The following is a 14,229-nucleotide window of genomic DNA, read 5'->3' as shown; positions in this document are numbered from 1 at the left end:
GATTAAAAAAAGAAAGAAAGAAACATCCCCATATGGTAATCTCAGAACAATTTTTCACCTCACATTTTCCCATGAAAGATGAAGAAAGCAGAACCATTCTGCCTCACTCCAAGAAGAGAGAGACAGCCAGAGCTGCTGACTCCCCAAGGCCCGGAACGCCATCTGCTAGAGCTTTTCCTCTCAGGGCCCGTGTGCTCTGGCCCAGGGACAAAGCACATCCGCTTCAGGCGGAACAACACTGGCACCCAGTGGACAGACAGCTAGGCTAGCTCCACCCTTGGCTTTGTTCTCGCTTTTCCTGCCAGACTCTGACAACCAGTGTGCCTTGAGTCAGTGGTTCTCAACCTTCCTAATGCCGCGACCCTTTAATTCAGTTCCTCAGGTTGTGGTGACCCCCAACCATAAAACTATTTTTGTTGCTACTTCATAACTGTCATTTGGCTACCGTTATGAATCATACTGTAAATATCTGATATGCAGGGATGTATTTTCATTGTTACAAATGGAACATAATTAAACATAATGCATAGTGATTAATCACAAAATAATGTGTAACTATATATTGTGAAATATTTATATGTTTCACAATGGTCTTAGGTGACCCCTGTGAAAGGGTCATTTGACCCCTAAAAGGGTCGCGACCCACAGGTTGAGAACCGCTGCCTTAGATGATCAGGAATACTTGTTACTATTCTCTTGCAGGGACCTGGGGGCACCTTTGCTGATAAACCTTTGATTTGGAGGTCACAGATGAGTGCAAGACATAGTGTGTCTTACTTCCTTTTAAAAACCATCAGTAGATTTATAGGAAGTGTAAACTATAAACTAACCAAACCTAACTGCCAGAACTCAGTCTCAAATGTGTCTGCAGGAATGAGGTCGTATAGGGTCACATGCCAGGTTCTGTGGGAAGGAAGACTACCTTGCTGAGAACAGGACTCGTTCATTGTGTCAGTGATGTACACACACACAAACACATATACATAAATATGCATTTTTAGGATTGAAATCTTTACTGCAGCGAAATAAAAATGGGTTACTCTTTTTAAAAGAGCTTCTTTTTTTTTTTTTTTTTTGCTGTGAATTGAACGAAAGTTTACAGAGCAGGTCATCAGCGTTCTATTCAACAGCTTCCACACTTTGTTTCCTCTCATTCTTGACACACTCCTCAGTGCCTCAATGTCCTGCTTCTTTGCCCACTTCTTCCATGTGTTTCCAGTCCTCCTCCTTTCTTAACCCTCCTGAACATTCTCCTTGGGTCTGTGCTGCCCTTTTGATAGCAAACGGTTAATGATGCTAAGGTACGCACACCTCACTAGTGCTATTACGGGCCACCATTTACCTGCCTCCCCTTAGAGCCCCACCTACTTGTTTGGCTAAAAATTGAGCCACAGAGGTGAGTTCAGTTTCAGACCTGAGGGTGACTTAAGGACATAGTCTTGGGAGTCCCTCAGTCTCTATCTGACCAGTAAGCCTGTTATTTTTTATGATTTTGAGTTTGGTTTCACAAGTTTCTATCCAGGATTTCTAGTGTGATCGCTGTCAGAGCTGTTGGTAGTGGTAGCCAGCTTCCATGTAGTTCTTCTGGTTCCAGGGACATGGAGACCAGTGTATTCGTTGTCCCCTGGTCCCCTGGACTGATTGTTTCCATGCGTCCATGAAAGGAACCATTTCATCACTTTTCTTTCCTCCAAACAGGCAGACACCAATAGTTGTAACTTAGGGGGCTGCTGACACGCTCTTTGAAGAGTCTAGTTGCTACTCACCAAAGTACGATGTAGGACATTGTCTCTGTGGACTGTATTGTGCCAATTGATCTTGGTGTCCTAAATTACCAGGTACCCAGTATTCCTTCCCTCAAGTTGTTTGGTTGGGTGGGCAACTCTTGCTTCCTCGGTTGTGGATCTATTTCAGAGGACGTGTACGAGATGCAATTTCTGCCCCATCTCATTTAGTTCTTTTCTGTTGTCTAATCTGGTATTTGATGATTACAACAAACCAGCTTACTTTTCATATTGAATTAGCAGGCCCCTTTGCCTCTCTAGATAAATATACCTTTTATATTTGTCCTCCATCCATCCCTGACTCATCAACAATCTGAACTCCTTTATATGGTATCATTTTACACTTGTTGGGTTCCTGGTGGCCTAGTGGGCTACATGTTAGGCTACTAACTACAAGGTCAGCAGTTCGAAATCTCCAGCCACTCCTCAGGAGACATACGGGGCTCTCTACTCCTGTAAAGAGTGACAGTCTTGGTAGCCCACAGGGGCAGATCTACTCTGTCCTTTGGGGTCATCCTGAGCTGGAATCAACTCGCTGGAATGAGTTTACACTTGTTAAGCATGTCCAAAGCGAAGACTGAGGGGTTGCTGAACTTGTAGGAGCTCCACATTATGCGGAATTTCAATGAAACACAAAGCCTCTGCTCCTGTGACTTTTTTTTTTGAATGAGCTCAGAAGAATCTTACCCTTATTAATAATTGCAGGCACAGTGAATTATTTAATGTGGCTTGTCTAGTCAAAGTCTCTAACTCCCACCAAACGACCTTTCTCTGTATGGGTCTGGTAAGAATGTGGGGAAGATGCGAATAGGATTCACCTCTGAGTCATCCGAAACAGGATTCCCTGGAATGACATCCTGCTGTGTATAACATGAGCCCTCTGAGAACCAGGGGGAGGAATCTCATTACCAGAAAGAGTCAGAACTGGAGTGCACCCTCTGGACCCGAGTCGTCTGCAGTGAACCTCTTGGATCACATGACAGCTACCCTATCAGAGGAGCAGCAGCAGAACCTGGAGCCAGAGCAGGGAAGAGAGTGACAGCAAGGAAAGTGGAGTGTTTTTGTGCAGAAGGCTGCCTTGCAGAGTGGGGCGCCTCTGGGAACTTAATTGGAGAAGTTGGAGTTGCTGACCCACTGAAGTGGAGCTGAGTGCCTTTGGGCTGAGACTCACTGGAGTGGGGTGCCTCTGGACATTTAATTCAGAAAGCTGGGTTTGCTGACCCATGGAAACAGAGCTGAGGCCTTTGCTCTGAGGCTTATTGGAGTGGGGTGCCTCTGGGCACTTAATTAAATCATTAATTCTGGGAACTGGTCTTGTTGATCCAGGAAGTTTAAGCTGAAAGCCTCTGGGTTGAGGCTGATCGCAGAGTGGTATGCCCTTTGGGCATTTGTTAGTAGATTTGTTTCAGCACTGTGTAACACCTCACCCAGAGAGTTTCTCCCTGGCATTACAACTTCACTTCCTCAATTAACCCTTTAATCATGGATTTGGTCAGTGAGTTCTATGTAACCATTGCAATAGATATTGAAACCCAGAGAGGTAAAATAGGGAACACCAATTAAGACTTTGAATTAATGATATTGTTGGATAATTTCTGAATTCTGCTGGATCACTTTTCTTTGGGATGGGCACAATTATGGATCTTTCCAGTCTGTTGGCCAAGAAGCTGTCTTCCAAATTTCTTGGTGTGGATGAGTGAGCACCTGTACATGAGTGCTATCCTGTCTCAGTTATCCTACTTTGACTTAACTATGGGTATTTACATACTCTTATCTTCCTAATGAGTTCATACATTTCTTAAAGTTAAAAATGAAATCTTAGAACTCAGTAATCTCAGTATTGATTTATGAGCCAGAAGATTTGACCATCCTAGTTTTAGCAGAGGACCCAAATTTTCACTTCCCTTGAATAACAGTAAAGAAAATCCAACCGTGAAAACCTGCAGTTACAAGAAGATCTATAATCAAGGACTATCACAGAAGGTTATGAGATTTGAGCTGAGCTATTTCTACCAGTCTGTCTGTTGCCTCTATAAATAGTCTCTAGTTACACAAGCATCATACACAACAGTAGGCTAAAAGTCAGATATCTCAAAGTACATACCAAAAAAATTCCTGGAGTGATGTTGTGCCTTTGAACCAGAAGTGGACATTTGCTGTCTGTATATTTAGCTGCAGAGGCAATGTTGTATTTGAGCAGCCGAAAGGGATCCAAATGGCTCTGAAAAAGGAAGCCAACAAACGAGAATTGAAAAGATATAAGAGCATAGACAACAACTCTCTTGGTCTGTTCAGTAGTATTTGCATTCTGACCCAAAGAGTCTCGATTCTATTACACTAGCCTATTAAGGACACCTTGGTAAGGTCACCAAAGACCTTCATATTGCCAAGCCCTTTGACATTTTCCTGGTTCTTATATTACTTGACCTCTTTATGGAAGCAGAACAGGCCTTTCTTCTCAAATGCTCTCCTGGATTTTTGTACAAGCTTCCTTTGGGGTCTTCATCATGAACCATTTCTTTGTTATGGCCTCTAAATATCCACAGTATCAAAAGCTTCCCTGCCACTCACCCTCTTCACGTTTCACATGTTGCTTGAATAATCCATTATTTAATTTCTTTTTACTTCCAAATTTTAATAGCACTGTTCTTATTTTTTCAATTGCAGCTTCTCACCATGCTTTTGTTTCAGCTTTCTTTGCTTTTCTTGGCATATACTTCACATACTATGCAATTCAATAGTTCAATCATATTATGAAGAGTTGTGCAATCATCACCACAATCAATATTAGAACTTTTTTTTCTTCCTTGTACTGTCACTAGCTTCCCATTTCCCCCCAACGTCCCTTGGCGCACTCCCAAGAAACCATTAATCCAGTTACTGTCTTCATAAATTTACCTATCCTGGATTTCATATACTGAAACACATACAAGAAAAAACTAACAACAATAGCAAAATAAAACAAAGGAAAACTTCAATCAAAAACAAAGAAAAAACATTCAAAAGGGATATAAGTGATAAGGTGTTAAACTTAAACTAACTGCATCTGCTATCATCCACATTCCAATGCACGCTGCCCGGCAGCAAGGTATCCATATTCTTAGTCTCTGGTTAGAGGGGATTCACTGACGGCTTAATCCATGTGTATTGACCCTCAATTAAAAAAAAGAAATTATTTTTAAATGGGTCAAAAGGAGATCAAATGATGTTTCATTGTAACCTAAGTACATCTGCCATGATAGACTTTACAGTGCTCTCTGTCACATCCCTCCACCATGGTCACAGGGAATGCACCAGAGGCTTAATCCATGTGTGGACCCTACATATAGACTTTGGGCTTCCACTGTCATCCATATCCTTCTGCAAATGAGGTGTTTTCAATTTACGCTCTGCTACCATTCCTTCCTTCAGATTTGGGTTTTATTATTTATACTCCTTGAATCATACAGACTTCTTCCCTGTAGACTTGGTTGGTGCCTCACTTAGAAGGCTGCTTGTTTAAAGATCCCACACACTGTTTTTTCCTGATAGTTCAGCACCATCAAGTTTCTTCACCACACTTTGCTACAGCACCCATGACTTCAGTGATCTCTTCATGAGAGTGAGCAGGCATGATTGTAGTTACTACCTACATCTGCCCAATGTTTACCAAAACTAGTTATCTCTTGAGCATTATCCTTGTAGAATGAATTACTTACTACTTGATGTCTCCATTTCCATGATACTCAGGTCCCACCTGGACTTTGTGTCTTTTTCTTCAAGTGTTCTATGGTAGATCAAAGATAGCTCGAATTTTTTTGCCACTCTTCCATGAAGAGGTGGGGTCTATTTCTACTCCCCTTGAGTCTGTGCCATTTCTGTGTGTGACAGCCTTTGACCATAGAATAACATGTAACTTTTGAGGGCAGGCCTTAACACCGCTATAGTTCCTTTCTTTGCCTCTTAGGATATTCCTTCTTGAAATATAGATACTATAATGGGAGGGAACCTGAGCAGCTACTTGGAAAGACTCACATGAGAACAAGGACCATTGGCCAACAGCCATACCTGTGCTCCCAGATGGCGGCATCACCAACTACCTGTCATGTGAATGATGCTGTTCTTGAGTCCCCCTCGGTATTCAAATGGCCCCAGCCTACACTATGGAAAGAAGAGTCAAGATGCCCTTGCTATGTCCTGATTAGGGCCATCAGCAGCATGGTGTTTGTTTTTTTAAGTTTTGAGGTTTGGGATGTTTTGTTATGAAGTACTAGACAATTGGGATACTTCTAGTCCTTCTGAATTCTTTATCTCAAAAAACAAAACAAACAAAGAAGGTACACCATTCTTCTGATTGTCCAAATGAGAAGTTGAATGACATCTTCCCTCATCCTCACTCAACATGTAAAATCTTCAAGAATCTTGCTTCTATCGCTCATACCCAGCCTCCTTTTCATGACCACAGTCTGTTGACTTGATCCTCTCTTGCCTGGTGAAATCCAATAACAGACAACCCTGTCAGTCTGGCCATTTACTCACCATTCAGTCAAAATAATCCTTTAAAATACAAGCTAGCTTCGTGTAATGTCTCTGCTGAAAACTCTTTAGTGATGCCTTCTAGTTTTCAAGGTGGAGTTCCAATTCCTCGCCGTCCGTCACCATCAGGTTTCTGTGAACTTCTCCAGCTAGTATACCCGTCAACCCATGGCCCTTTGTAAGGTTATTTCCTGCCCCGCAATTCATACAAAGTCCCATCTTCTTGCCGTCTGACATGCCATTTTCAAGCCTACCTTTCACATTGAGGTTGGTGGGAAATGCTCTCCTCCCACAGCTAACGCTTATTGGCCATTCGAGACCCTTCTGGCCAGAATGTTCTGTTCTGCCCTAGTGCTTATTTCATCATCATAATGATCTGTTCTCTGGATTTTCTTTCCCTTGATTCTATAAGTTCCGTAAGGAGAACAGAGTCTAATTAATTTTTCTTTCTCCAGTTTTTATTACACTCCCCAGAATGTCACAGAGACTCAGAATAATGTTTGTTAAATAAATTATTGTGTGCATAAATCTAAAGAGCTGTGTTATTGCTATCGGCTACATCCAAAGTAGCTCTAGCTAGGATTTGGGGTATACTGCCTCATCATTAAAAGGATTCAGCTAGGCCTGGCTCCTTTTTAAATTTGTGCTGGGCCTCCACAACTTCATCTGCTCTAAAAGGAGCAGAAAAGGGACTTTATTTTAAGGTCCCATCACCCATTCCTGAAGTGTTGGACATGAACCATACCTCCTAATTTACCTCATTCGAAAACACATAGAAACTAAGAGATTTAAAGGTTTGTAACACCAAAGGAACAGTTCTTCTGTGTCCTGTAGGCTCAGATGAATTCGAATTGATTTGGTGGCAGCAGGTTTTTCTTTTCGATACAGGAGACTGTGCGGCACAGAGAGGGCCTTCAAGTCGGGGACTACAAAGCCGGACACAGCTTGAGAAGAGTGGAAAATAGAAGAGAAATCAAAATGGCACACGCATGGAAGGTGTGAGGGGAATTTAGAGTGCTGAAAATGTAAGACTTCTTAACAATTTTCATACATATCTTGAAGATCTAAAGTTTTCTTCTTCAACTTGTTCAGCAAACACTTTAGAGCATACTTTGAAGTATGGGAGTAAATGGTTCGTTCATGTTACAATCTTCAGAGATGAAGTTGGCTGTAAGCTTCTTTCTAAGAAAAAAAAATCTAACTTTTCTTTGAGGACTTTCTATGCCTAGGTGGAATGGTTATGCCATCTCGTAACAAGATTGGAACATTTTAATTTTAATAATGGACTTTCAACTATGACAGACCTGTTTTGGGTTTCAAAACATTCAAACTCCTATTTATTATACCCAGCTCACTACCAGTCAGTTTAGTGTGACACACAGTGAGGACAACACTTAGCACCTCTATAAGACAGAGTGGAACTTCTCCTACGGGCTTCCGAGGCTGTAAACCTTCATGAGAACAGAAAGTTTCATCTTTCACTTATGGAATGGCTGGTGGGCTCAAATAGCTGACTTTGTGGTTAGCAGTCAAACACATAGCCCACTACACCATCAGGGTTCCTTGTTTATTGTACTAAATCATAGCAACCCTATAGGACAGGGGAGAGCTGCTCCTACGGGTTTCCAAGAGTGTAACTCGTTATGGAAGTAAATAGCAGAGCCTTTCTCCCAAGGAGCAACTGCTGGTTTCAAACTACTGACCCTGTGGTTAGCAGCCCAACCACTATGCCACGAGGGCTCTTATTGATTGTTCAGGAACTTATTCTTGGCCTCCTTTGAATATAACAAACTGCAACTGCCTGATATTCAGTTCCTAATAAAGGTCAAGTGATACTTATGGGAAATTCCAACTTCATGTAATTTTCACTGGTCAAATATATCTTTGGATCAAAGGATACCGCATGAAGTATAACTTGACCTAAATATTTAGTACAACACACATGCTTTAAAAAAAAAAAAAAAGGTTGCTTTCACTGCCTTCCTCCCTCTGAATTGCCAGGTTATATCTGGTACAACTTTCTGTTCACCTGGTGAGGTTTAGAATTCAGGTTTTAAGTCTTCTCTATTCTGTTGGGTGTTGTGTTTGAAGGTGGTGTTGTAGAGCTTCTGGCTACATGGCCATGTGTTTTGAGAAGTTGGTGGAACTGCTCATTCTGGACTCCCAGAGCCTAACACACTGTGGCTCAGGTCACCCTTTAAGGAGGTTTGTCTATATCACACATACCGTATATACTCGAGTATAAGCCAACCCGAATATCCAGCAAGGCACCTAATTTTACCACAAAACTGCATTAAAAATGTGCTGAAAGGGAGTCTCTGAGGGATTACAAAGCACAGACTCGGGCCAGAGCACCCCATCGGACCTGACTGAAGGACATGCCTAGAGTTAAAAAATTAGACCTTGATCTATTTACAGGTTTTTCTTTCTTTTTAACATTTTTTGTCTTTTAATTAATTTATTCTTTTATGGGTCATTGGTTTTCTTTTTTGTAGTCATCGCTGTGTTCTCATTTGTCACCTATCTTGCTATGGCTTGATTTTTGGTGCATATTATTATCTCTACAGATCATCTAGATAAGATAGACTGGATGAATAGTCTGGAGGAGAAAACAATGGGACCAATGGTTCCAGGGGGACATGGGAGAGGGGGAGGCAGGGGTAAGGACGTGGTGCTGACCGACCCAGGGACAGGGGAGCAACAAGTGATCCAAATTCAGTGGCAAGGAGGGTGTGAGAGGCCTGGAAGGGGTTCAGCCAGGGCAATGTAACCAAGAGAAATTACTGAAACCCAAATGAAGGCTGAGCATGATAGTGGGACAAGAGGAAAATAAAAGGAAATAGAGGAAAGAACTAGGTGACAAAGGGTATTTATAGAGGTCTAAATACTGGCATGTACATATGTAAATATATTTATATAGGAGGTTGGGGAAATAGATCTATGTGCTTATATTTATAGGTTTAGTATTAAGGCAGTAGATGGACATTGGGCCTCCACTCAAGTACTTACTCAACGCAAGAACACATTGTTCTATTAAATTGGCATTCCATGATGCACACCTTCCTGACACGGTTTCTGAAGAAAAATGTGTGCATAAGCAAATGTGGTGAAGTAAACTGATGGTGCCCGGCTATCAAAAGATATAGCATCTGGAGTCTTAAAGGCTTGAAGATAAACAAATGGCCATCTAGCTCAGAAGCAACAAAGCCCACATGGAAGAAGCACACCAGCCTGTCTGACCATGAGCTATCGAAGAGATCAGGTATCAAGCATCAAAAAACAAAAAAATCATATCATTGTAAATGAGGGTGAGTGCAGAATGGAGACACAAAGCCCATCAGTAGGCAACTGGACACCCCCTTACTGAAGGGTTGTGGTGAGGAGATGAGCCAGTCAGGGTTCAGGGTAGCAACAATGAAACATGTAACTTTCCTCTAGTCCTTAAATGCCTGCCCCACCCCCACCCCCCGCATCATGATCCAAACCTTACAAATCTGGCTAGATCAGAGGATGTACACTGGTACAGATAGCAACTGGAAACACAGGGAATCCAGGACAGATGATCCCTTCAGGACCAGTGGTGAGAGTGGTGATGCCTAGAGGGTGGAGGGAATGTGGGGTGGAAAGGGGGAACCAATTACAAGAATCTACGTATAGCCTCCTCCCTGGGGGATGGACAGCAGAGAAGAGGGCAAAGGGAGACATTGTACAGTGTAACATATGACAACATAATAATAATTTATGAGTTATGAAGGGTTCATGAGGGAGGGGCCTGGGGAGGAAGGGGAAAAATGAAGAGCCGATATTAAGGGCTCAAGTAGAAGGCAAATGTTTTGAGAGAATGATGATAGCAACAAACGTACATGTGTGCTTGACACAATGTATGTATGTATGGATTGTGATAAGAATTGTACGAGCCCCCAATAAAATGATTTTTAAAATGTGCTGAAAAACTCAGCTTATACATGAGTATATATGGTAATTCTACTAAAGGATCAAGTGGATTTGTTCAGCTTCCAAGCTTCCATGTATAGCTGAACAGCTTCATCACTGTGTAGGCCGTATGGTTCCCTGGCTAGGTGGGATGAGAGAGAATTCAGAGGTAATTGAGGCCCGGATGAGAAGGTCACCCTTTTGGAGGACATGGAAGTTCCTGGCTGAGTTATTTAGGTTTTAAAATCTTCCCACCAATTCATTCTCATCTGTATTTCTTTTAAGGTCTTGGGGCAAAAGATTATTTCTTTCCTTTTTCTCATATAAAAATTATTCATTTTTTTTATCAAAACACAATGAGATATAATTTCACTCATCATAGGATGGCTAAGATAAAAAGACAGAGAGAAAACACCCAAAACCAGAAAATAGCAACTGCTGTTAAGGATATGGGGAAATTGCTGGTGGGAATACAAAATAGTATAGCCACTGTGGGAAAAAGTAGGATAGTTCCTCAAAAAAATAAAACTACAACTACCACATGACCCAGCATCTCCATTCCTAGGAATATGCCCAAAATATTGAAAGCAGGACCTCAAGAGACTACTCATTGTAGCACTATTCACAATGGCCAAAAGGGGAAACAGCCTACGCATCACCAAATGAACGTTCAAATGAAGTGTGGTGGAGCCTGCTTAGGCTGTAAGAGAGTGAACGAAGTCTTAATGCATGCTTCAATATGGATGGTGCATAAATATATTATGCTTTGGGAAATAAATCAAACACACATGGAAATCTATTGTGTGACCTCATTTCTATAAAAAGACAACGGCAGGCAAATGTACTATTATGGATTAAATTGTGTTTCCTCAACATATGAGTCAATTTGACTGGACCATGATTCTCAGTATTATGCAATTACCCTCCGTTTTGTAATCTGATGTCATTCTCCTTTGAGTTGTAAATCATCACCTTTATGGTGCTACCAAGTTAAGTTTAAAGACAAGGATGTAAATGAGGCAGAATGCAGTCTACAGGATTAGGTTGTATCCTGAGTCAGTCTCTTTTGATATATAGAAGAGATCAAACAGCAAACAGAGAGCAAAGGGCCCTACTGCCACCAATAAAGATGAGCTAGCAGTGAATCATGTGGTTTAGGCATAGGCCCCTGAACGGGAAACCTCTTAGATCCAGGGAAGATGGATGCCAAGATATCTGAAGATCTCCAGGCCATGCTGGTCCTACAGATACTAGACTGTGAGCCAACACAGAGGGAAGACCTTAACCCAGAGTCCACACTGTAAATTTGGACATCTTGCCTCCTGAACTGTGATAGAATAAATTTGTCTGCTAATATCATCCATTTGTGGTACTTTTTGTAATAGCAGCACTGGATATCTAAGACATGTATTGAGACCAAAGGTTACTAGTGGACACCAAGGTTGAAGGGAAGGAGGGCATTATTTATGGAGCACTGAGTTTCAATTCATAATGATGGAAAAATCATTCTGATTCAGGACAGGGGTGCACAATTAATTAGTGAAATTGCTGGCAGTGAGTTGTACACAATATACAGCAAAGAATATCTACCATGGACATGACCTTTTAAGAATTGTCTACATGGGACCACACTGACAAAAGGACTCAAAAATTAGACAGGAAACTTAGGAGGCATTGAGCTTATGAGAATAAGGGAGGAACAATTCAGTAAAAAAGAGGATGAGAATGGTTTCACAACTTGAAAAAATGTAATCAATGCCACTGAATTGCACATGAAGAAATTGTTGACCTGAAGTGAGTTATGTTGTGTGTAGTCTCAGCAATAAAATTTAAATAAACTATTTTTAAAATATCAGTATGGTTTCTGGAGGTTTAGCGTATCTGGCCAATTAGACCCAGATTCCTTTTCTTTACAACTCCGAGCTCCAAAATCCTGTGCCACCTCCCCTGATGAGTGCTATCAACTCTGGATAAAATAATTTTTTTAACTCAAAATTTACCTTTTGAAATTAATGTGTTTGTTTTCATCTCCCTTTCCCTGGGTGGTTTAAAGGAAATAAGTATAATAGTAAGAGGAAAAAATATATACTAAGCTAAAAATAATAGGATGAGAACATTTGAATTTAAGCGGAGGCTCTAGATCCAAGAGAAGAAATGGATTTTGGGTAAGCGGCCTGTTGTTATGTCCTATTGTTATAATTCAATCTTTGATTTTGCTCTGTACTTTCGGACAAAATGAAAAGAGAAACCCAGTTGGGCTCCAAAAATCTGATTACCAGGGGAGAGGAAACATCAGATCCTCACAGAGAGCAAAGCTTTTCCTAGCTTCTCATTTCAGCAAAATATGTTCACATTGGACTTCATATTGGGTGCACCAGAGCTGTAGCAAACAATGTAACATCCCTCAAAAGAAGCTCAGGGCATATTTAGGGCAACTGGATGCAACCCACTGAAAGTAACTCTGCAAGGTGGGGTGCTGGCCTAGCCCTCCAGCTTTCAGATGCTTCAGGAACCAGATCTGGGTGAGATCTCAGGGCACTTTAATGCTTCTCTTGGTGCTATCGCTGGGTTCAGATGGAGAACTGAATAAGTCAGGTGGGCCCCGGGATGCACACACATCTTCCCCTCCCCTCTTCATCCAGTGCAACTTCAGTAGTATCAACCAGTGGATGCCTCATAGAGCACTAGTGTCACAGTGGATTATGTTAGAATCAACTTGATGGCAGTGGGTTTTATTTTGTGTGGGGGTGGGGGGTTGGGGCGGGTTGGGGTTTGATGTTTTGGAAGATGTAATAGTGAAAGGAAGTTTTGATGATCACTGTTATAAAAAAGTTTGAAAACCCTCCTCTGCCAGAGTCTTTCTTCTCTTCCACAGTAGTTAGCACAGCTGTGTGATTATTTCATTAAAACCTGTCTCCTCGGTAGGCTAGCAGCTTCAGAGACCATGGGGATCTTGCTGACATTCATATCCCCAGTGTACAATGCCTGAATCCCAAGAGTTGCTCAAGATAATCATTGGATGGATGGATGGATAGATAAATGAGTTAGCGAGTGAGGGAGTGAGTGAAAGAGAGTGAGTGAGTGGGTGAGTGAGTGAGTGAGTGAGTGAGTGAGTGAGTGAGTGAGTGAATGAGTGGACAGATAGGCTTATGGTCAGAATAGTGGTAGTTATACAACATTAGTTCAAAGTTATTATCCGGCAGAATAATTCTCTGACTTGAGTATTCTTTGTTGAGACTGAGAGTAGATCTTTAGGCTCTAAAAATAAAAAAGCAGAAGCTGACATAAGGTTAGAATCCTTTTATGAACCATCAGAGGCTCAACAAGAGCTCTTATCTGAATAGAAGATTATCACGTCATCCCACTGAGCGAGGTCTGGTGTGAATGAAGCACACAACCAGAGCTCTCCTCCACCTTTTAAAAATCAAAGAAGCAGGAAAAGTTAGATAAAACTTTCCAGATTTTTTTAAAAGCAGAATTGGACTTCTAGCAAATGTTCAAACAGGAAGTGGAAATGGCCCTGCCCTATCAGACCTGACCTCTGGATCTGATATATGATCTGTACATGGAAGGCACCATTCTTATCTTCCACATGGAAGTCTACAGGGGCTAGCAACAAAAACTCCATTCTTTCCTTATTCAGGTGCCATCCCAGACTCAGATAATTCCAGAAATATTTCACTGCCATCGAGTCGATTCTGACTCATAGAACCACCCCCTGTGGGTTTTTGAGACTCATCATGAAGTCCAAGAAAATTTAAGCTTTTGTATTTATCCCACCCATGTCATGAAATCGATGATGTGGGACTTTGGGGAGGGAAAAGTGTGAATTTCCTCTATACGATGAAGAGCAGTAGTAATATTTTTAAAGACCACAATCATTTGGAAAAATACATATCTTATCATCTTAATATATAGCACTACAAAGCATGCAACTATAAAACCAAGCCCCCAAAACAACCACACTTGCTTCCCTCAAGTTGATTCTAATTCATAG

Source organism: Echinops telfairi, unplaced genomic scaffold, assembly GCF_000313985.2.
Source record: "Echinops telfairi isolate 266 unplaced genomic scaffold, ASM31398v2 ScPeMD7_2;HRSCAF=8, whole genome shotgun sequence".
NCBI lineage: Eukaryota > Metazoa > Chordata > Mammalia > Afrosoricida > Tenrecidae > Echinops > Echinops telfairi.
The sequence above is the reverse complement of the archived record's forward strand: the minus strand, read 5'-3'. Positions refer to the sequence as shown.